This window comes from Oryzias latipes, chromosome 9, assembly GCF_053564925.1.
Source record: "Oryzias latipes strain Hd-rR chromosome 9, Olatipes_Hd-rR_3.1".
NCBI lineage: Eukaryota > Metazoa > Chordata > Actinopteri > Beloniformes > Adrianichthyidae > Oryzias > Oryzias latipes.
Genome location: NC_136245.1, coordinates 11,499,416 through 11,523,423, shown reverse-complemented (window position 1 = coordinate 11,523,423; position 24,008 = coordinate 11,499,416). Strand labels below are relative to the sequence as shown.

The following is a 24,008-nucleotide window of genomic DNA, read 5'->3' as shown; positions in this document are numbered from 1 at the left end:
TATACATTGAGTCCCGAAACATCGATTCAATTGAATGAGCATGCGCTTTGAGACTCATTTAGTGAACTAGGATAGAATTAAACTTTTAAGCATGTTATTGTTTCCCTGGCGGGAAAATTATCTTGATACCATAGCTCTGCTTAAAAAAAAGTTAACAGCCATGTCCTTGCAACACCCGCTGATCGTATAAACAATGCACTGGAGTGGTAGGACAAGAGAGCAGCAGACATCTATAGGTGTAAACAAATCCCTGCTTCACTGCTGCCACCGCATTCCTGTCTGCCCACCGGCCAATGATGGAAGGCGGCGGCGGGATCCCTGACTCTGCAGCTGCCATCTGTCTGCGGCCAGCCACTGCATGGAAGCCCGGACAGCCCCGCTTCGCTGGCCAGTTTATTCTCGATACAGGGTGAGTGCACTCACTCCAGCCCCTGGACATCTCCAGATATACCCCGCTTTAGCCCAACAGTAGCCGGGACAGGCTCCGGCAGCACCATGAACCCAAAAGTACGGTGGCCCTGAAGTACAAAGCATTCAACAAATCACTTGATACAAAACATTTTTAAGATCACAACAATTAAAACAAAAAAAAAAAAAAAAGTTAAAAAGCTGCATTACATTTTAGAAAACAAAACAAAATTTCAGAAACCAAAACTTAAAAAACAAAAATGGAAGAAAAAAAAACATTTCAGAAAACAAAATTAATTTCCAGAAAAAAAGAAATATTAAAAAATGAAAACATTTCAGAAAACAAAATTAATTTCCAGAAAATAAAATGAAATATTAAAAAATGAAAACATTTCAGGAAAAAAAAAAGAAATATTAAAAAATGAAAAACATTTCAGAACACAGAATGAATTTCCAGAAAACAAATGAAATCTTCAAAAATGAAAAACATTTCCAAACCGTAAGAGGCAGGTACTATGGGACAACGATGATTGGATGATGATTTTTGTCAATCATTTGAACTGAAAAGTATTTAAAAGAAGCGATGCCGGATTTTATCGTCCAAACAACAATGTACTATAATAATCCATGTATTTTCCATTTATATGTCAAATAAAAATTGCAGCAAACTGTTACTAATGAACTTTTAAATTATTTTTTAACATTTCGCCTGACACACGATCACCCGGAAGTAGTTTGTGAGCACTTTTATTTGAAAGCTGTGCGCTAATGTCTGCGGCTGCGAGGTTCACGCTGTCAATCATCTTCAGGTAAGAATCAATTCTGTGATCTTTTCTTTTGTCAGTCACATGTCTCTAAGGATGTTAATTTTAGGATGTTAATTAAAGTGCTGCTTTGAAAAGATTTTTTTTTTATCTTGCGCATGCGCAAAAGGAACCCGATGGAGACGAACCGTCTTCACATGATAGCCGTTCCCGTTTTCGGTGACAACATGAGAGAAAAAGCTCCGAGCCAGCCTGATTCTGTGATTTATACAGTAATTACAGTCATTATATGGCATCAGTGTTGCTAAAAATCGACTTTAAGACTGAAATCAGTCAACAAGTTCTTATGGGAAATAATATTAAAGTGCATTGTATATTTTTGAACCATGCGTATACATATACTGACACTTAAAAATGAACTTTAAAAGTTTATAAAATAATTAATTGAATTAACATGTGATATTTCTGCAGGTGAAGTTTCTCAAAGCGAAGTTCCAGAAAGGTTTGTGCTGCAGAAGAACAGATGGCAGCTCTACATGGGAATACAAAAAGACTAAAGTCATTCATATCATTGTGCAGTGTACAGGCAAGTCACCATGATTTATGTGCAATGTAATCAATAAATATTATTTAACCTTAATATCTAATTTTTTTTTTTTAAATTGCAGGTCCTTTAAAAAAAGTCTTTAACCTGCTGCATAAGCCTGATTAGTTGTAAATGATGCAGTGGGGAGTGAAAGACGAAGCACAATTCCTGGCTTTAGCATCGGGCTGATGATCTGGAAATCACATCTATGAGGAGTCGCATCAAACACTTGTACAACTCCAAACAACTTAATGTTCCTTTAAGTTGTTCATATTAGACTTGCTTCATTTAGGAGTTTTTCCATGTTTACCATTTTAGGTTTTAAAGCTTTATTAACAAAGTTGATGTTTGATTTTGAAAGCTTTTGTTTAGAAATGTTTCTTTGTCAATGAAAAAACTGAATGCTGACGTGAGGATTGTAATAATGGATATGAAAATAAACAAATTTGTTTCATAGCAATGCAGTATATTTATTGAAAACTTAACATGAATATGTTATTCAATAACAGAAACAAAGAAACAGTTGTGGATTTTCCTTTATGGGCTTCTTCATGCAGTCAATCAAATGTTACATTTACATTCAGCATTTACTCAGCGTACCTGTCAGTCACATTTATTAGAGGAAAAAATGCATCTGGGAAAAGTCTGTTTGTGCTTAACAACTATCAAAGAGTCATGTCAGGGAAGTTTTGTCCACATTGCTGCTCAGCATCACATCCAGAGGAAGATGCACAGGTAAGAGACGCCAGTTCCTGCTCGTACATGCTTGCAGCTTCCTCTGCACTGGACTCCAGCTCCATTGAAATCCCTGACAGAAATAAATTAATAAATTAAAAATCCCTGACAGAAAAACATCAGCTGCCGTTCATCTTTCATTCAGGAAAAAGTTGAGTTCATCAAAATTAGGAGAAAATGGGTTAAACCAGAAATTCATTAGGGAGGGATCAAAACACCAAACTCAGAATAAAATACATTATTTCAGTCTTATAAAAATACAATCTAAAACAATTTCGTATTCCTCCTCTGCCTGAAAGACTAAAATGTTTTTTTAAAGATTTCTTTTACTCTACAGACTTTGCCACCGTTGGTTACACACCTGTACATGTCTGATGATGAGCACATCCAGTCATTTACTGTCATGTTTCTGTGCACTGACACACTCTAAAGTCACAGATCTTAATAGTGTGAATAAGAAGCATTGATAAATGTTATTCTGAGACACAAACTGCTGCAGTTTACTTGACAGCTTTGCTGATTTATGCTGCTGGTACACCTGTCTGAGAATCCTGCCCACGTGACCCCCCCTCTCCAGCTGATGAGGTAACCTGTCATTAACGTATGCGTATGGACAATAGCACAAGGGTTAAGGTTAACGTCACCCATGCACTTCCCCATCAGCCTTTGAAAAGTGTTGGGACTATTTGTAATGCCTTGAGGCATACAATAAAAATTCCCAGAAAGCCATGGGACAGACAAAAGTCGTCTTATGTTTGTCTGTCTTGTTAACTTTAATCTGGTAATATCCACTTTTGAGGTCAAGGACTGAAAGCCATTTCAATCCTATAAGGACTGAAAAGGCGTCTTTAAAGTTTGGGAGTCCGAAAGCGTCTTTGATTGCATTCAGATTTAGTTTCGATAATATACACAAAGCCTAACGTCTCCATTCTTCTTCTGCACCATTACTATCAAAGAAGAAAAGGGTGACTAACTCACAAATTATCTCTGCCTCAATCTGCTTCTGAATGTGTCTCTGCACTGTGTCAAGGTCTTGAGGATGTATTGGTTGGGGTCTGTGTTTAAAAGGGGTTTTGTCACTCAGTTTTATTTGGTGGTTTACTTGTACAACCAAAATCTGGGAGATACTGTGCAAAAACCAGTTCCGGTCCGCTGCCCGGGGGTTGGGAACCGCTGGGGTAGGGGTTGGAGATACGTGCTGGTTAATGTAAGACTCTCATAAAGGAGATCCAGAAGGTTGGTACGAATTAACACAGATAATTGAACATTAGAGCATGTGTCTGGGACAAATGACGCACAAGTTTACTTATATCTTAGACCCAAAACAGGGATGGATTTCCAAATGATATAGATGGCTTTGGTAAAACATTTGGTTCACTGAAGTCACCTGAGTCCCGGTGTCAAAAAGACAGTGGCAGCTTTGTCCATTTATGCGTACTTGAGCATTATTTTTGCCTCCAATCAGACTTTTGTGTAATTTAACAGTAGCGATTTGCTGAAATCGTTTTTTAGATTTACGTGAATCTTTCGTGAAAATATATCAATGGCACCATTTATGCATATCCCATGGGAATAACGTTTATCGTATGAGTCTATATGCCAAATAAAATTTGGGCCTGGATTATTTAGGGCCCTCGTTGTTGTCTTATGCAAGCTTTAAGAAAGACTCAACAACAATAAAGAAATTTTAAAAAATGCACAAAAAACATGAATAAATAAGAAGGAAAAGAACCCACTTTCTTTTTTTAAAATACAATATCAGAACAAACATCACCTGTTTTTTTAATACACAAAAAAACAAGGATGAATATCACCTGTTTGTTTGCTATTTAAAAGAAATAGAACAAAAATCAGGGTTTTTATTTCTTCGTTTTTTTTTAGTGAATGCAATATGCTTTCATACTTTTCAACAAAAAAAATTACAATAATATAAATGGAAATATTTTGAACCGTTTTATCTTTTTTTATTTTATTTATTGAGGTGGTGGTTAATGGCTGCCCCACTGGAAATTCACTCCTTGCGGTTTATGAATCTTCTTCTTAAGTCCCATTTACCTGCTAATAATTTTTAATGGCCTTCTACTAACACAACAATGTTGACTTATTAAAATATTTAGTATTTCTTCATCTGTGAAACCAATCCTTATAAGGCGCTCCACTTCTGTCATACTAAAACACAATAATGGTTCTTTTTTGTCATTGTTATTTTTATTTATTTATTTTTTTTAGTAAACAGCCTTCTAAATTCATTACTGAAATCTTGTAAATTATCAATTTATAACTTATAGAGTTATACAATTTTTCCTTATAAAAATTACAACTTTTTTTTCCCTCGTAAAAAATGACTTTTACTTACGTAAAATCAAGACTTTTTTCTCATAAATTTACGACTTTTTTCTCGCAAGATAATCTTTTTCTCATAAATGTAAGACTTGATTCTCATTATTTAGGACTCATTTTTCTTTTAAATGTATTACTTTTCAAAAAATGTTTACCACTTCATTCTTGTAGATTTATTAATGTTCTTTTTTTGTTTGTTTTTTGTGATGGCCCTATAAACTCTGTCAAATAAAAGGCCCATTGAGCTTGTAGTGGAATGTTAGTAAGAGCTGGACGTCTTTTTAGACGACATGCGCTTATCACATGTTTAAAATATGGACTACTTAAAAAAAACTTTCTTTAAACTTCAAAAAACAGTAAAGAAATAACACACTCAGATAAAAACACCAAATTCTTCAAATGTCACAAATAGAGATTAATTTCATCGGAATGCACAACAAACCTGCTTCTGTAGTGCTAATGGAGGAAGCTCTAAAAGCAAACCCCAAATGTTTACTGATTTATGGCAGAAGTAAATTCATCTTGCCATTATCCCACATCTTTATGGGCAAATTGCTGCAGGTAATTACAAAGAATGATGAAATATGGTGTTTAATGGAATGAATCTCTGCATCAGAATAAATGTTCAAAGATAAATGGACTATCAATATTAGCACGTCATTATGTCGGAAAGATCGTTGTTTTAAATCCCTGAGGGTGCAGCAGTTGCATGCTCATCTTCAAACCAAGCCATTACTCTGCCCAGACCTCCAACTTATTTGCAGACTGATAGATGCTGTAAGGCATGTAAGTATTTCTGTGCTGGATGGAAATGGGGAAAGAAGGTGTTCTACGGAGATATGTGTTGGTGACTGATTAGCAAACCAAGAAAGAAACAGCTTTTTTTTAATACCCATAGAAGCAGCTGAGGTCAGTAAAAGAATCATTTTGATAGATAAACAGACAAAAGCATATAGATTCACTCAACATATTTTAGTTCAATATTTGAAATACTCTGAGTCTTACAGTTTTTTTTTAAACAGATTCCTCTCTGATCACTCACTACATTTATTGTGAGGTTTCCATTCTGCTGGACCTCAATATATAGGGTTTTTTATACTTTTGAATCTTTTCTATTTCTTTTTTTTAACTGTACATATCAGTTTGGATCAAAAATACATGACTAGGCATTATGGGTGTGCTGCCTAGGTAGATACTCAGGGTCCCCCAGACCCCATTACTATAAAATGCCTTAAAATGGTAAATAGCTTATACTTGTATGGAGCTTTACTACCGTAATTGCCGGGTTATAGAACGCACTTGATTACAAACCACACCCACCCAATTTAATAAGGATTAACCACTTTATACAAACACAAGCCGCACTTGTATACAAGGCAAATGTTGTGGCAATTAAAGTGGCACGTCACTGAGACCACGGTAGTCTCAGAGAGAGAGGAGTAAATAGTAGTTTCACCTATTTATTTGAACACACCCACATCTGCCAAACAGCATGGACCTCATTCAGCTCACAGGTCCCTCACTTATGTTGTGGAAATTCACACTCAGATTCCCCACTTCCCATGAGTCTTAGGGGTTTAAGGCAGGGCTAACCCCCGGTACGCTACACTGTGTTGTAGATTGAGGATGTATATGTGCTGAAACCGCATGCGTGTTTAAGAAGGAGCATGGAGCTGCAGCTGAACGCAAGAGCAGCTCTCCCCTCCTTCCGCCTGTAAAATGGCAGCAATGTGGAAATATCAGGGCTGGATGAAAAAACATACCAGTAAAAGAGAGGAGCAGTGACACATAAGCACGCGCGACACGCGCCTATGCGCGTTCTATGCGGCACTGCGCGCACGTGCCACAAGTTTCCTTCCACAACAGTGAAAGGAAAGTCCTGGCACGCAGCAGACTGGCTTTTCCAAACCCGTTGGTGATGGTGGATTTTTTCACACTGCTTTATACGATTGCTTTTAACTTGAAAGCTGCGTTATATTGTTGTGGCGGTCACGTGCCCGTTGGGTCTAATGCAGACCTGGGCAAACTACGGCCCGCGGGCAACATCCGGCCCTTTGAACGCCTCTGTCCGGCCCGCAAGAGGCCTATCATAAAGAACATAAGTCAAACAAACATCTGCCGTCCTTTTGCTTTTATTTTTAAATGTGGTCTTCTGTTTTGAAAAGCTTTGCTTTACGACAGTTGCGCATACGTGAGTGAATGTCAACAGCAACAAATGATGCAAGCCAGCTCACCCTCAAGATGTCAGCAAACTCTAAGAAAAGAAAAATTGATAAGGAATGTCGTGTTTTCAAAAAGACATGGGCCGCTAAATATTTCTTCACAGAAGTTAAAGGTGAAGCAGTGTGCTTAATCTGTGGTGCGAAGGTCGCTGTGTTTAAAGATTATAATTTGAATCGACACTACATGACTAAGCACGAAGAGAAACACAGAAATCTGTCTGATGAAGAGCGTGCAAAGGAGTCTGAGGCTTTGCTCCAAAAACTCCAAACACAACAGGGACTTTTGACAAAACTTCACGCACCCAGAAATGCAGCCGTCAGGACAAGTTTTGTAATTTCTCACAAAATTGAGCGGAACAGTAAGCCGTTTTCTGATGGAGAGTTTGTAAAGGAGTGTTTACTGGACTCTGTTGCGCTGATATGCCCGGAGAAAAAGAGCGCGTTTGAGAACATTTCACTGTCCCGACGCACGGTAGCGAGGCGGATTGAGGACATCGCGGGAAACTTGGAGCTTCAGCTGAAGAGCAGAGTGGCTGACTTTGACTGTTTCTCTCTGGCGTTGGATGAGAGCTGCGATATACGTGACACCGCCCAGCTACTCATCTTCTTACGTGGGATAACTGCAGAGTTTCAAATCACGGAGGAGCTGGCAGCCATGCGATCAATGAAAGGGACAACCACTGGACAGGACTTGTTCAGAGAGGTAAATGCATGTTTGGACATGTTGGAACTGAAATGGGACAAACTTGTAGGTGTGACAACAGATGGCTGTCCAAATCTGACTGGAAAAAATGTTTGACTTTTAAAGAGAATGCAAGATAAAATGACAGAAATTAACCCTGTGCAGAAGTTGACATTTTTGCATTGTATTATACATCAAGAGGTGCTGTGTAAGACAGTGTTAAAAATGAAACACGTTTTTGATGTTGTCACCAAAACAGTTAACTTCATCAGAGCGAGAGCATTAAATCACAGACAATTTGTTGCAATTTTGGAGGAAAATGAGATTGAACATGGTGACATAAGATATCACTGCACTGTTAGGTGGCTCAGCCTTGGCAAGGTGCTGAAAAGTGTCTGGGACCTGAGAGGCCAGATTCAGGATTTCTGTGTTGACAAAGGTCATGACGTCCCAGAACTTTCAGATGAAGACTGGGTGGCAGACCTTGGATTCGCTGTGGATGTGACTGCACTAATGAACCAACTAAATGTCAAACTGCAGTCAAAGGGGCTTTTTGTGCATGAGATGTACAGTGCAGTGAAGGCTTTTATGAGAAAGTTGCAGTTTCTCTCAAGCCAAGTGAAGGACAATAATCTGACACACTTGCCAACACTAAAGGAAGCCAAAAGACCAGAGGGTCACCTCCAAAAGTACTCAACCATGCTAGAAGCACTGCATGCAGAGTTTTCAAGGCGATTTCAAGATTTCAAAACTCTTGAGAGTGAAATGCATGTGATTTCTTCTCCCTTCAACTGCATTGTGGATGATGCACCAAGTGAAGTTCAGATGGAACTCATTGAGCTGCAGTCTGATATGCTCCTTGCAGAGCGTTTCAGGTCAGTGTCACTGCTGGACTTCTACTCCTCCCTTAAAAAGGAGAACTTTCCACTACTGAGGAGGCATGCTCAGAAGATCCTAGTCCTCTTTGGCTCTACCTACCATTGTGAACAGGCATTTTCAGTTATGAAGTTCAAAAAATCCAAACACAGATCCTCTGTGACTGATGACCACCTTCAGCTGTTCTTCGCATTGCCACTTTAGACATTCAGCCAGATTTTAGTGCCCTTGTTCAAGCCCAGAACAGACTGGATTATTCTCACTGAAGAGGTAACATGGATGGAAAACATTAAAAGTTATCGTTTGTTCCACGATACATATCAATACTGATGTATTGCTCTATTTCTATAAATTTGTTAAGTTTGTTGTTGTTCATTTTTTGGGGAGATTAACAAGTTAAAAACTGATTACTGTGATGGTATGTTCCCCCTCTCAGGTTGCTATGTTTTCATTTTCAAGCCAAGCCAAGTCACATCTAGTCAAGTCAGTTCTTAGCTTTGTCAAGTCTTATAGTTCATGTTTCTGCTTTGGTTTTGCTTGTCCTGCCCTGCAGTGCCTTTTTGTTTATTTAAATAAACCTTTAGTTTTTTGGAACCACCTGCCTCCTGTGGCATTTGCACAGATTCAATAATTGTTTTTGTTTTCCTTTTTGACCTATAAACCACAATTTTACATACCCTGATATAAACATTTACACTTTACAGAGTGCATTATTCTTCTGAATATCAGTAACAGCTATTAAAAATATTTACTTTAAAAGCATTTTACAACGGAAGAAAGTTAGTGGCCCTCTTGCACAATTCAGGTTTCTGATGTGGCCCCCGGCAAAAATTAATTGCCCACCCCTGGTCTAATGGCACCAAAGGATTGTGGGATACGGCTGAGCATGGGTGTTTCTTTTATTGCACCATGACTTAAGTGTCCAAGAGCTGAAGCTAGGTCCATGATGTTTGGCTGCTTGAGGGTGTATCAAAGCAATTGCGCTTCATGCTGGACATAAAATTATGCAGGCAGTCTCCCCTCTGAGATTGCCGGAGCACTCCTGGCGGCCGATAAATAAAAGCATAAATTAGCCGCATCATTGAATAAGCCGCAGGGTCGAAAGTTGGTGACAAACGTAGCTGCTTATAGTCCGGAAAATACGGTACCTTCCTTGAAGGCCCAAAGCGCTTTATAGTCGTGCTGCCTAAGCGTGCTGCCTAGGTAGAGACTCAGCGTCCCCCAGACACCATTATTATATCATGCCTTAAAATTGTAAATAGCTTATACTTGTATAGAGCTTAACTACCTTCCTTGAAGGCCCAAAGTGCTTTACAGTCACAGTGAGCACACACATTCCCACAGTGATCTGCTGCTGAGCACTGGTACCTACCAATGACCACCAAGATAAATGTGAGGTGCAGTGTCATGCCCAAGAAGACACGGGCTTGCAGGCAGGAACCCAACGCGCGGTCTTCCAATTATAGATCGACTGCTTTACCTCTGCACCATGACAGTGTTTAAGTAATCAACTTAATCAGATTAAAAATAGATGGATGATGTCTACTTTTTCTTTAAATTATGTAAGCAATAAGTACAGCCCTGTAAAAAACTTGATCTTATCATTTTTTTTTCCATTTTATTTAACCTTTATTTAACCAGGAAAGTCCCATTGAGATTAATAATCTCTTTTCCAAGGGAGTCCTGGCTAAGAGGCAGCACATTTCAATACAAAAAATACATAAAAACTAACATTATTAAAACCACATACATCATAAAAAGCAGTTGCACATTATTGTTTCAGTCTCTGATGCTTTGAGCTTGTTCTTAAAAACATTTAAAGATACCAGTTCAGTTAGTTTCCAGTCTTTCTGCAGCATATTCCAAGCAAAAGGAGCAGAGTGGATGAAGGCTTTTTTCCCCAGCTCTGTGCGGGCAAATGGAACAGAAAGCAACAACTGGTCTTTAGATCTTAAGGAGTAAGATTCTACACTTCTCAATGTGATTAAAGAACAAATGTAGGGAGGCAGTAATCCAAGCAAGGCCTTGTAAATAAAAGTGTAGCAATGTCCCTGTCTCCTAGTAGCCAGAGACGGCCATTGTACTCTTGCATACAAGTCACAATGATGTGTCATGGATCTACTGTTGGTAATGAACCTCAGGGAAGCATGATACATGGTGTCAACCTTTTTGAGACATGAAGATGAGGCATTCATATACAGAATGTCACCATAATCCAGCACAGATAAAAAAGTTGCAGCAACAAATCGCCTTTTTACTTCAAAAGAAAAACACAACTTGTTACGGAAAAAAAAGCGAAGTTTAAGTTTGAGTTTTTTTACAAGTTTTTCTATGTGAGGTTTAAAGGTGAGGGAGTCGTCAATCCAGACACCTGGGGCCTCATTTATAAACGTTGCGTACGCACAAAAGAAGGCGTACGCCACTCTCTACGCAATAGTTGAGATTTATAAAAAGCAAACTTGACGGGAAAATGTGCGGTCCTTCACGCAAGCTCTGACCCAGGCGTACGCACAAAAACGGGTGAAATGAGAAACGGCGACACCGTCGGCAGACGGAAGAAACACGTGAAAGTGAAAAAGACAATCCTGCCTCTCATAAATAACATGAAGACTTCACAAAACAAGTCTTACAATTAACAGCCTACACGAACACCCGTTTGATCGATCAGAAGTGAAACAAAGAAAAAAATCAAACGAAAATTACAACAGAAATTCAAATGAACACTTATTTGCAGAAAGAAAAGTGAAATATGTTCTGCAATATTGGCATGTTGTGCAATTCATCCTCATAAATAATATAGTTAACAGAACGAAATAATGTACAAAACTGATATTCCCGTCAGTGTGTCCGTCTGGCGGAGCAGATATAGGTGCAATTAGACAGACAGATGGATAGATAGAGAGAGATGCATTAATTGTCCACTGGGGAAAGTTGTTTTCATAAAACATTTCTTCATAAGCTATGGAACTATGGTATTCATGCATATGCCTTTATAGTTTGTTTTATTTTTGATAAAACAATGTATGGCGTATGTCTCATCCATTCAGAAAGCAACAAGAAATTACTTTTGCGCTGAACAATTTCCCTTTTCCACGTGGATTATTACCGACATCTGTAGCTTGTCAGATGGAACTAAATGGAGGGAAATAAAATGCCCCATCACAATGCGTAATGACGCACAAAGGCTGATCTTGCGCTCTTAGAAGATGTGGCAAATGGAAGAATTCGGAGAGAACGCATCTTTAGACAGCAAGAAGATTTGCTGGCAAACGAGGACGAGTGGCTTATGAGCCGGTTCCGACTTCCTCGAGCCGTCCTGTTGGAGCTTTTGGGGGGGTGTCACCCGGTGCATCTGGCGCGTCGTGTCCCCCTGCGCGTCAGTCACCACTCCACTTAAAAGGGATTCCCCAATTATTGCCGCCAGTCTGTCATCAAGAGGGGTCAGCTCCGGTGTCCCCCACCCCCCCAACCCCCCCACCCCCCCCCCCCCCCCCCCGTGGCAGACACACTCTGGCGAAGCAGCGCTAGACGTTTTTTCGCCTCGACTTTGATGTCCGACCATTTATTTTTCATTTCGGCCACGGTCCGAGGTTGTGAGGCTACAGCATTTACGGCGTCTGCCACCATTCGCCACTCAAGTGCCCACACTGTGCCCTCCAAACAACATTTTTCTCCTCTTTTCCACCTCGCCAACGATAACTTCTACTTCACATTGAGTGAAGTTACGTTTTTTCGATTTCCTCTCGGTGTTTGGCATGGTTTCGCAATCAATGAATATTCATTTGTGGGCGTTTCACGGACTATTTATGGGCAAATCATGAGGCCGCAAAAGCTGCGCTGCATTTAGAATTGGTTGTGATTTATTAAGGGAAAGATGCGTAGGATGTGCGTGCGCACTGTTTTATAAATCCGAATATTTCTGTGCGTACGCACGTCCTATGTTTCATCCGTACACCACTTCTGACGCAAATCCTACGCAAAGTTTTATAAATGAGGCCCCAAGGTACTTGTACTCATTAACCAACTCTATGACATTTCCATCCAAGGAATTAGTTCAGGGATCTTCTTTGAGTTTGAAAACAACATTAGTTTTGTCTTGTCAGCATTGAGAACCAATTTTAGTTGAATAAGTGAGTGCTGTACTGCAACAAAAGCTTTCTGCAGGGTTTCAATGGCCTGAGCAAGAGATGATCCATAACAGTAAATGACTGTGTCATCAGCATAAAGATGTAGATTGGTATCAGAGACATTTTCACCCAAGTTATTAATGTAAAAAATAAAAAGAAGGGGGCCCTGTGGCACCCCCCCTGTGGACAGTAACAAATTTCGAACAGAGACCTTCATGTTTAATGCATTGGGTCCTGTCACTCAGGTAATTTGAGAACCACGCAACTGCATGCTCTGACAATCCAAGGCAGTAGATCAATATTTACCCATTTTACTAACGACAAATCATGATAAAAAGCTTGCTCATTAAAATGTTTAAGATTCCTCTTACAAACTATACGCGGTTTACATTTAGGAATTTTAGTGTTTCTGCAAACCGCAACAACACAATGATCACTCACATCATTACAGAAGACACCAAGCAAAGAAAATTTGTGCGGCACATTTGTTAAAACCAAATCAATTAATGTGGACTTTTCTGGAGATTTGGCCTGGTAGGTAGATTCACTAACTGTGTAAGATTAATGGAATCACAGAATACTTTAAATTCACTAGAAGTTGCACTTAACCAGTCCCAGTTTAAATCACCAGCCATAAGTAATTCAGTGTAGTTTACTTTAGTCAAAAACTGCTGTAGTGAAGATAATGCCTCTTTTAAAGCAGATGGAGGCCTGTAACATCCAACAACAGTAATAGAAAGAGGTTTTACTATTTCTACATTCATTGCCAAAAACTCCAATTGTTTGCAGATTGATTGTGACAGAATAACAGAAGCATTGAATCTTGATACATAGTTAGCCCTCTGGGAATTGAATCTGGATATCCCAAGTGCCAGTCCTGCACTTAACCAATTTAGCAATCCGACCCCCAAATTAAAAGAAATTATTTTTAATTGGCTCATGACTTAACAGTCAATATGTTTATGTTTCAAAAAATAAGAAGACTCATTTCCTCTATTATGGTAGAAGTTTTTCTCCTGTCTCTAGGGGATTCCTTTTATCTCAGGCTTTGTGCAACTGCCTTTACTGTTGTGCCTCCAATGTATGGGAAAACAACTAAATGTGCTCCACACAATGCTAAACCATGGACATTTTCCTAATAACCTGCAAAAGGTCTATACATTTATAAAATCACTTTCAGTTCCGTTTGCAAGTAGCTCTAACAAGTAATTATTTAAACATTATTAAACATTTAATAATAATTAAATGTTTACAAAAAGACTTGTGAGATGACTCAGGGGACATTGAGAGCAAAAAGCAGTGACACTTTTGAAGGTGTCTGATTCACATCAGCTTTATAAGACCAGTTTTCTGTCAGTTTACAGCCAAAATAACAAGCAGCAAACTACGCACCCAGCACTCTGATCACAGGGTAAGAGCAGCAATCCCAGCTCTAGTCGCCAATCAGTCAGTAGAAATATGCATACATAAATATGCACATGTGTTCCTCCTAATTGCTGCATGCATGACACGCTCACAGCAACAGAGTCTGGGAAAATAAATTGGAGCTCTGCTATAAGTTCCTCTGAACTAATGGCATGCGCTAACCAATGCCAACATGCCAATCTTTGTTGCCAGTGTTTCCTGCACAAAGAGTCAGTACTGGCCACAGTGACCAATCTTTGTAGATGGGGAAATTTTGTTAGTTTTCAGTGCACAGAAACACCTTGATGGGGTGATATCACAGTTCAACACGTGGTTAAAACTAGATCCAAGCTTTCAGTTTTAGATGACGACCCTGAATCTCATTGTATTCCGAGTTTTCAACTCCAATGTCAGACAGGGGACTGAGAAAGCCTTATGCTACATTCAAATTGGGCATGTATTGCGCATTCAAGAATGCGCTAAACGCGGTTTCTTAAGCACACTTTCAGCACACAGTGCCAACACTGGACTGTTGCTACGCAATAATAGTGCATATACCAACAGTTGGAAAAGGCTTGGTGCAAAATGGCAAAGCACAGCAAATCTTGCATTTCTTGCCCCAGGCTTTTTCTCTTTCAGCTCTGTTCCAATATATGAAAGACAGTGTTATACAATTTCGGCTAGACAAAAATTATTAATTATTAATTTGATCAATTTCTTGGGATGTATGGGATGGTACGGATGGATAAAAATTCCACTGCTAGCATATACACTGTGTATATAAGGACAGCATATTCATATTTTGAATGATGTCATTAATGCAACAGCTAAACCAGGGCATTTGGTCCTTTTTTTATGGCAATACCAAGTGAGAGTCACAAAATATCACTACTAGAGGTAATATCTTAAGCCCGAGCCCGACCCGACCCGAATGGGTCTAAATGACAATCATTACGTTCTGGTCGGGTTGGGCCGGCTTCTCTCTCGCTGACTTTTTAAATAAATTTATTGTAATGGCTGCAAAGAAGCTCCTTAGGCGCGCGGTTGTCAAACAGCTCTATATTAATCCTGTATGTCAGAACGGTTACCGCACGAACCGAAAGGCACAGCCAGCTTCTTCTTACTCCGAGGGAGAACATTCATCGAACGCGCACACACACACACACACACACACACACACGCACACACACACACACACAGGTAGACCCCGCCCCCTCTATCCCACCAGTCACAAGCCCACCGTTGATTGACATACACTGTGGTACAGCAACAGGCAGAAAGAGGGGGGCGCCGGCCACCCGCAGCTCTGTCCAAACTCTGGGTTTCGTTACAATATGTTTATAAAAATGTATACTAAAATGATGTGTGGATATTAAACTAAGGAATACTTGTTATAAATAAATAATTTGGTTAAATCAGAGAAGGCGCTGTAAGGTAATTGCTGTATGACTACTACTAAACAGAAAGCGCAGACGCAGAGCCAGGGCACGCTTTGCGCACTTCCCTCCGCAATTCTGCATCTATTTTGTTTAGGTATCCCCGATATGGAGCAGCAAGAAGTCAAGGATAAACTTAAGACGGGGGAACTGAAAAGGCAAACACTCACCGCCGTGGTTACAGTATTTCTCCGCGTAATTAAGCGAGTGCGCATCAAGATCTCTCTTTCAGTCTTTGTCTGGCCTCTTATTCTGTGTTCCAGCGTTATTTCATTGTGCAAATGCATTTATCATGATCATAAAAATATGTAGATTATTTTAACCTTAAATTTTTGTCTGCCAAAAATACTATGGGATAAATTGTAATTTCGGGTTTGCTTCGGGCTCGGGCCTGCAAATCAAGTTAATTGGTCGGGTTCTGGCCAGGTTCGGCTTTAATGCCCGCGGGCCTGTGTCTGGTCGGGCTGGATTTTCTAAGGCCCGATCTTACCTCTAATCACTACACTTTTTATGAAAATACACTTTTTTTGCGGCCATTAGGTTATAACAAGTAACTTTTAAATATGACAGTGTTGTATTTTTTCAATAGGCTATTTGACAATAATTATTTATTTCACCCTGACAGCAGCACATTCAAGTTCCTTTCAAAATAAAATTCAGTGTCCTATAGTAGTACATTTATATGCACATGATATTATTCAATTATGTCATTTGAGAACTTTGCCTCTGAACAGAAACTGCTGAAGATCAGAACAAGTGTTTTATACTTAATCTAACAATAAACTGTTCTAACAGTACAATAAATTATCATTATTCATCTGAGGTGTGCATTTTGAAAGATTATAAAACACATATGACCTTTTCATTCAGTGTTATGTCAGGAGCAAGTTTCTTTTACTATTATAAGGTCACCTCATTAAAAAGCAGTGGTGCGCCATCTAAAATACATCTGAATCATGTGTCAATTATATTTTGTCCATGCATACTCCTTAAATCATTCCAAATGTTCTGTCCATTCCCTTTTATTGTGTTTATGATGGTTAGGCTGCTTCCAGACGGACATGTACTTTCATATTGAAGCATTTAACCAATCACATTTCAGCTGTGCTTTGTTGCCAGGCAGGGTCAGATCTGAGGAGGCCTTTACTATCAGTTCTAATGCAAAATCAATGTCGGACATTAATTTCCTTCAACCAATTAAAGTTTGAGTTAGTGTCAGCAGGGCGTGGGCGTAGGAAACGTCACAGTATTAAGACCTTCCGATTGGACAGACATTTTAGGAATACAGGAAACATGTCATACATGCAGCCTTGCCCAGTTTGACACAGAGCCATGGAGCACTTTTTGATCTGTCTCAATATACTCTCTAATATACGCCATGGATGATTTTGCAGGAAAAGCTCCCACGGATCTCCTCGACTTCCTTCATCAGAAAAATCCGAGTGAGAGCAGCTGCACAGATTTGTGTGTTTTGCGCTGACCATCCCCGTGTCCACTGCGTCTGTCGAACGGACATTTTCAGATCTAAAGCGAATTACGCAAGAAACACAACTGGACACAACTTGTGAACGTCACATACCTGGCCTTGATGGCAATAGAAAAGGACTTCTTGATGGAACTGAAGTGCGATAATCTATGTGACAGGGTGATCGAACTGTTTTTGAGGAAAGAGAATAGGATGGATATGTCTTCAAATAATCTTAAAATAATCAGATTTTTCTGATTTTTTTTTCTGATTTTTTGACCCCCCGACTAACGGAGCCCCCACCGCCCCCGCCAGGCACCGGAGGCCCCGACCCCCACCCCAAACTACGGCAGAAGGGCAAGGAGCAGCGACGACCAGGCCCCCCACGCCCTAAGTCATGGAGTCCGCCACAGGAGACCAGAGAGACCGAATTCTTTCAAAGTTACTTGAACTTTGGGCTGACGTTTTTTTCCAAGCTGATATGATCAAACAGCAAATTTTTGTGTTGACTTATGTTTATATTTTTCTTGTTTTTCCAAATTATTAAAATAGTTTTTTTAGCAATACAAAGAGTTATGAAAATGATAGATGCTGATCCTTCTTCTATATCAATGGCACTCATGTCACCAAGCACACAAAGTGACGGTGAGGCCGTGATTGAAACCTTAAGCCAGACTGATAAATCGGCACATACCTGCTGCCAGAGAGCCTGGACAGGTTTGCAGAACCACAGTGCGTGCATGTAGCTGTCGGGTAGATTACTGTCAGAGTGCTCGCAAATGTCTGAGTTACTGAGACCCATCTTGAACATCCTCTGTCCAGTGTAGTAAATTCTGTGTAGAGTTTTAAAATGGATTAGCTGCAAATTTGGACTTTTTGTCAGTTTAAAGGTGTTTAGACAGAGTTCTGAACAGAAGCTTTCATCTGTGCTGATGCTCAAATCTGCATCCCATTTTGTTGTTGGAAGGGAGATATTGTTATCTAAATTACATAAAAGTTTGTATATTTTGGAGAGAGTTCTATTCATTGAAAAATTAATCAGAGTGGTAACTTCATCTGGTAGCTTTAAATCGTTGTCTTTATATTTAAACTTTTTAGTAATACTTGATTTAAGTTGCTGATATTCCAAGAAGTTATTTATTCCATGTTTGTCTTGAAGTTCCTGGGGAGTTATGAATCTTCTATCAATAATTACGTGCTCTAGTTGTTTTATGCCCCCTGCTTGCCAAGCTGGGAAGTGAATCATTTTTTTTTGTTTATAAGGATGTCCGGGTTGTTCCAGATGGGTGTCATTTTGCACGGTTGAATTGATGATTTTGATATTTTGAGAAATTCCCACCAGGCTGTTAAAGTGGCGTTTACATTAATAGTTTTGTAACAATCCTGTTTTTTAACTGTTTGGCTAATAAATGGTAGCTCTGACAGGTTGATCTTTCCACATAACACCTGTTCCAAGTCTAACCATGAGTTGGTTTCTGGATTATTTTTTAACCATTTTAAGATGTATTGTAATCTATTTGCAAGAAAGTATTTGTGGAAATTAGGTAATTCTAATCCTCCACAGCTTTTTGCAGATTTTAAAGTTTTTAGACTAATTCTTGCAGGTTTATTGTTCCATAAAAAGCTTGATATGGATGAGTCTAATGTTTTGAACCATTTTAATGGCGGTTGTGTGGGAATCATTGAGAAGAGATAATTAACTTTGGGTAAGATTTTCATTTTAACCGTGGCTACCTTGCCCATAAGGGACAGAGGCAGGTTGGTCCAGCGTGTTAGATCGTCCTGTATGCTTTTCAGTAATGGGGTGTAGTTTAGCTGCACCAGTTCTGATAGTTTGGGGGAAAAGTAGATACCCAGATATTTGATATTTCCTGTTTTAACTGGAATTGTGAACCTTTGTTCCATATTCCTGTTGAGTGGTAATAAAACAGACTTATTCCAATTAATGGAATAGTCTGATATGGAGGAGAATTCATTAATGATCATTGCTGTTTCATTTACAGAATGTAAATTCCTTAAAAACAGTAATATGTCATCTGCATAGAGACTAATTTTATGATGGCTGTGTTTGGTTTTTATTCCCATAATGCTCTCATTCTGTCTTATTGCTGCAGCTAGAGGCTCAATGAATATAGCAAAAAGATAAGGAGAGAGTGGTCAACCCTGTCTGGTTCCTCTTCATAGAAAAAAAACCTGTTTGAAGTCTGTTTATTAGTTCTATGCATTGGGGTTGTGATATAATATTTTGATCCATTTGATGAATGCTTCTCCAAAACCAAACTTATGGAGGGCAGCAATAAGGAACTTCCAATTTACTCTGTCAAAGGCTTTTTCAGCATCCAGCGATAGTATGGTCATTTCCTGGTTTTCAATGGTGGCAAAGTCTATTATATTAACTAGTCTACGGACATTGTCATCCGACTGTCTGCCTTTGATGAATCCAGTTTGGTCGAAGTAAATTATGTGAGGAGTGATTTTTTTCTATTCTCTGTGCTAGTGCTTTGCAGATAATTTTTACATCTGCATTGATTAGAGAAATAGGGCGATAGCTTGAAGGACTAGTGGGATCTTTGTCTGGTTTTAGAAGAAGAATTATGTTGGCTGAGTTCATGTTAGGTGGCATTGATTGGCTCTCAGTGATAGATGTGACCGTTTTATAAAATGTTGGTGCCAGCTGTTCCGAGAATTCTTTATAAAACTCAGCAGGAAAGCCGTCAGGCCCTGGTGCTTTACCATGAGGCATTAGTAACAGAGCTTCATGAAGTTCAGACAGCGAGAGCGGAGAGTCTAAATTTGTGATTTGATCCTCATTTAACCTGGGTAGGGTTTACATTATTAAGAAATGAGTCAATACTTTGCTCTGACGGATTGATCTGTGATGTGTACAAGTTTTTATAAAAGTTTTCAAATGCGTTATTAATTTTGACCGGGTCGTGAGTGACATTTCCTGTTTGGTCCATAATAGAGGTGATTGATGTTTTTTTTTCTATTAATTTTAAGCTGATTAGCCAGAAATTTGCCAGATTTATTAGAGTTTTCAAATCTTTCAAGTCATAGCCTTTGTATTTGAAATTGTGTTTGTTTATTAATGATGTCATTTAACTGCAGCTTTAAATTTTTCAGATCTCCCAGAATGTGTTCCTGTGCAGAAGCAGCATAAGCAGTCTCCAGGGTTTTGATTTTATTTTCTAATTTTAATAAATCTGTTTCTTCTTTGCGTTATTTGTGCGTTGAATAAGAAATGATTTTCCCTCTCATGACTGCCTTTGCTGTTTCCCAAAGAAGGCATGGTGAGATGTCTGGAGTATTGTTGAAGTCTAAGAAGGTTGCCCACTCTTTTTTAAAGAATTCAATAAATTCCTGGTCCTTTAACAGAGACGTATTAAACCTCCAGGTTGTACCTGAGGGTGTCGATATTTCCCTAGAGATATTTACAGAGACTGGTGCATGATCACTGATAATAATTGGATGGATTTTGGAACTTTGAATATTTTTTAAAAGAGAGTTACTGATTAATAAATAGTCTAAACGGGAGTGTGAGTGGTGAACTGGAGAGAAAAAGGTGAACCCTTTAGTGCTTGGATGACATGAGCGCCACGTGTCGTAGAGACCCAGATCATTCATGTACTGCTTTAGAATACTTGCAGACCGCCATGTACGCTGGTTTGCTGCTGTGCTGAGTCTGTCAAGTTCAGGGTCCAAAACAAGGTTGACGTCTCCTCTGATAATGATTGTGGAGTCAGAGTGAACTGAGAGTGAGGTGAAGAATCTGTGAAAGAAGGAAGAGTCGTCAACATTAGGGCCGTAAACACTCGCTATACAAAAGTCCTTATTCTTAATGGATATATTAATAATTACAAATCTGCCTTCTGGTTCAGTAACTGTATCCTTATGAGTAAAATTAAGATTTTTATTAATTAAAACAGCAACTCCTCGTTGTTTGGAGTTGTAACTGGCAGAATATATGACTGGAAATTGTGAGCAGCACAGGAGGTGATCCAATGAATCCGATAAATGGGTCTCCTGCAGTAGAGCTATATCTGCTTTTAGACCACACAGGTGATTTAACACTTTCAATCTCTTTGGCCCAGAGCCAAAGAGATTGAAAGTACCCCCCTGGTGGGGGGTACGGGTCCCTTGGCGACGGCTGCCGTGTCCCCCTGGGTGCCGGTTTCCTGGGCCCAGCAGTACTCTCTCCGCTCGGGGGGGGGCGGGTTCACATTACACCTGAGCCGGGGGTGTCCGTGTCCCTGGGGGTGGGTTCTGGTCCTTGCCCCAGGGCGCTGGGCCCCGCCAAACTCCCGACATTGGCCGAGCCTGGTCGGGCCATGTTTACAACACCCCTTGTGGGCCCCCCTTTTTCCCCGGGGTGCTCCCCTCCGGGGTGGGGGTGGCTGGCCCCTGCCTTGCTCCTCCCTGGACCAACTGTGGGCCGGGTGGGTGGCTGCCTGGAGCGCGGGGCTGGTCTCCCTTGGGGGGTCCTGGCTTGTACAAAAGACTCAGATAATTATGGTTAAAATACGTTCCTGTCCCTTTAAGTTCTGTTTAGAGTTAGACGCATGCTCATTAAAAGAGTGATGACGTCATCGTGTTGCTGCACGGCACCTGCCTGTCTGCTTTCCTCCGTGCGTGTGAGAGTGCCGCTGCGTGGCTGGTTGAAATGAAGACGTTTTTTCTTGGAAGTTTAGTGTGCGTTGATGACAAAAGATCGCACACACACCTACCTGTGTTCATCCACCTATGGAAATTTACCTGCCTCTGTATGTCAAACCAAAGGATGTAAAGCCTGAAGCGTGGATTATAATTATTGAAGCCACCCTCCTGCCTGCTGTCATTTATTCCACGCACCAACTAACAGAAACAGCCTCATCCAGGCCTTGAAGAAGTGTTCTGGCCGACACTCCTGGTTCGAGAGTGGTGTCACCCACGAACAGTTTTTGAACCCAGATCCTCCTTTACATTATGGTCCTTCGAGTCTGAGGACACTGCACTTAACCAGTTAAGATGGATGAAACTCTGAACTATGAAGCAAGTGGTGCACGTCCCCGACGCGTAGTTCGTCCCCCTCTTCGATTTGAAGATTATGTGGTCGATTTCACAGATCCAACCTTCCATGGACATGAGACAGGAGAACATTTGACCCATTCACCTGAAGCAGCCAGTGAGACCTCAGACGGACATTCAGTTGCATCAGAAATAGACCCCAGATATGATATTCAGAGACTGTGGCATGAGCGAGAAAACCTAGTGGTCCAGAAGCCACCCCTTAGTCCTATGCAATACCGGCTGAGAGACCAAACCCTTCTTCAATATGATCTGTCACCGAAGCCACGGCAGTCTATTTCCACAAACCCTGGGCTTGAGGAGATCCGTCAGGAAAGGCTCCTCCTTCAGCAATCACACAGTCGGATGGCTGCAGATTTTGAAGACATGTGTGCAATGCAACGGGACATTTTAAGGATGATAGACTCTGCTAATACTGCTCCACCCTGCCAATCAACCCAAAGAACATATGCCGACCCACTAGGAAAGATGGAAAATGTTAAAGAAGAAGATTGGCCAGCACCCCCACCTCCAGTTTGTGAGGAAAAGGACCAGATAGAAACTCACTCACCTATGCTGGAGCGACTTGATAAAATGATGAGAGAGCTTCAGATTTTGCGCAGCCAAGCGCTCTCAACTCAGCAAAGTCAGCCAATGTTGACTAGGCAACCCCCAAATGCCACAGATTTAAGACCTCCAGAGAGTAATTGGCACAACCGTTATGCTGTGCCAACACAACATAACTATGGTGAAGATCTCCATCGCCCATCAGGTTAGCTTCAACACCTTATCACTAGCATTTGAATTCTCCAAACGTCATCTTTCAGGCTAGCTCTGGTTCTGACCGTCCCCCTGCACCCAGTCAGTTGTATGGTCGGAGTTCGAGCTTAGGTGCAACTTACCATGGACCTCGTCCATCCATCCCAAACCTTGTCAACTGAGACCCTGGAGAGTTTGCCCACCTTAAGATGGCGTTGGAGAATTTACTCCCTCCTGACAGTACGGAGCTGTTCAAGTACCAGGTGCTGATTAATCACTTGAAGTTGGAAGATGCTAAGCTGGTGGCTGAGGCTTACATCTATTCACCAACGCCGTTCACAGACACCATGAGAACTTTAAATGAGAAGTTTGGTCAACCTCATCAGCTTGCATTAAAGAGAATAGCTGAAGTGATTAATTCCCCTGACATCAGGCGAGGTGACGCTGTCGCCTTTGAGAGGTTTTCCCTCCAGGTTCAATCGCTGGTGGGAATGTTAAAGACACTTGGCCCTGATGGAGATGTGGAGCTGCGGTGTGGCTCTCATGTAGCACAGCTACTTAGTAAGCTACCCCCTGAACATCGAGCAGAGTTCTGCAGGTGCATGTTCAACCGCCCTGACCAAAGATATACCCTTGCAGACTTAGCCAGCTGGTTGAAGTACGAGTCTTGGTGTCAAGACTTTGACGGCCAAGAGGAGTAAGAGATAAACCACAGGGTCGGAACCCTGAGGGTTTATCCGGTAGACGTTCCACTGCAGTGTTTCATGGAGCAGAAACCAAAACTCAATCACTTAAATCACCAAGCGGCGTCCTACAAAAGAACCCCCCACCATATTGTGCTTACTGTGACAACAGAGATCATCACTTAAGTCAGTGTACAGCAATCAGTGGACTGTCAAAGGAGCAGCTAACTGAATGGATCAAAATCAACCAAAGGTGCTGGTGCTGTGCCCGCTCTCATCGTGCTGCAGAATGCACCCTGAAGAAGCTTTGCTGCTTATGCCAAGGTCGTCACTTAAAGGTTCTCCATGATGTCAACACAAGTCCATCTAAGAGGTCTTCAGAGACCACAGCACGTCAACCACAAGTAGGAGGTGAGAAATGGACTGGGGTTTTATATCTTGACAGGCCAACAGCAAACAGCCGTGTTCTTCTCAAAGT

At 40.6% G+C, this 24,008-nt stretch overlaps 1 long non-coding RNA gene and 1 pseudogene across 3 annotated transcripts; both read left to right on the top strand.

Annotated features, from left to right (window-relative positions):
• The first annotated feature begins 787 nt into the window (after positions 1-787).
• On the top strand, positions 788-2,214 carry LOC144994543 (uncharacterized). 3 transcript variants are annotated; one of them, XR_013658102.1, is made up of 4 exons: positions 788-1,217; positions 1,342-1,444; positions 1,644-1,758; positions 1,841-2,214. It is a non-coding gene; the product is annotated as an uncharacterized LOC144994543 (long non-coding RNA). The 3 variants fall into 3 exon arrangements; XR_013658103.1 differs by lacking the exon at positions 1,342-1,444 and having other exon boundaries at positions 809-1,217; XR_013658101.1 differs by lacking the exon at positions 788-1,217 and having other exon boundaries at positions 1,224-1,444.
• A 2,125-nt stretch (positions 2,215-4,339) lies between these two features.
• Positions 4,340-9,207, top strand: LOC144994540 (general transcription factor II-I repeat domain-containing protein 2A-like; annotated as a pseudogene).
• Positions 9,208-24,008: the final 14,801 nt, after the last annotated feature.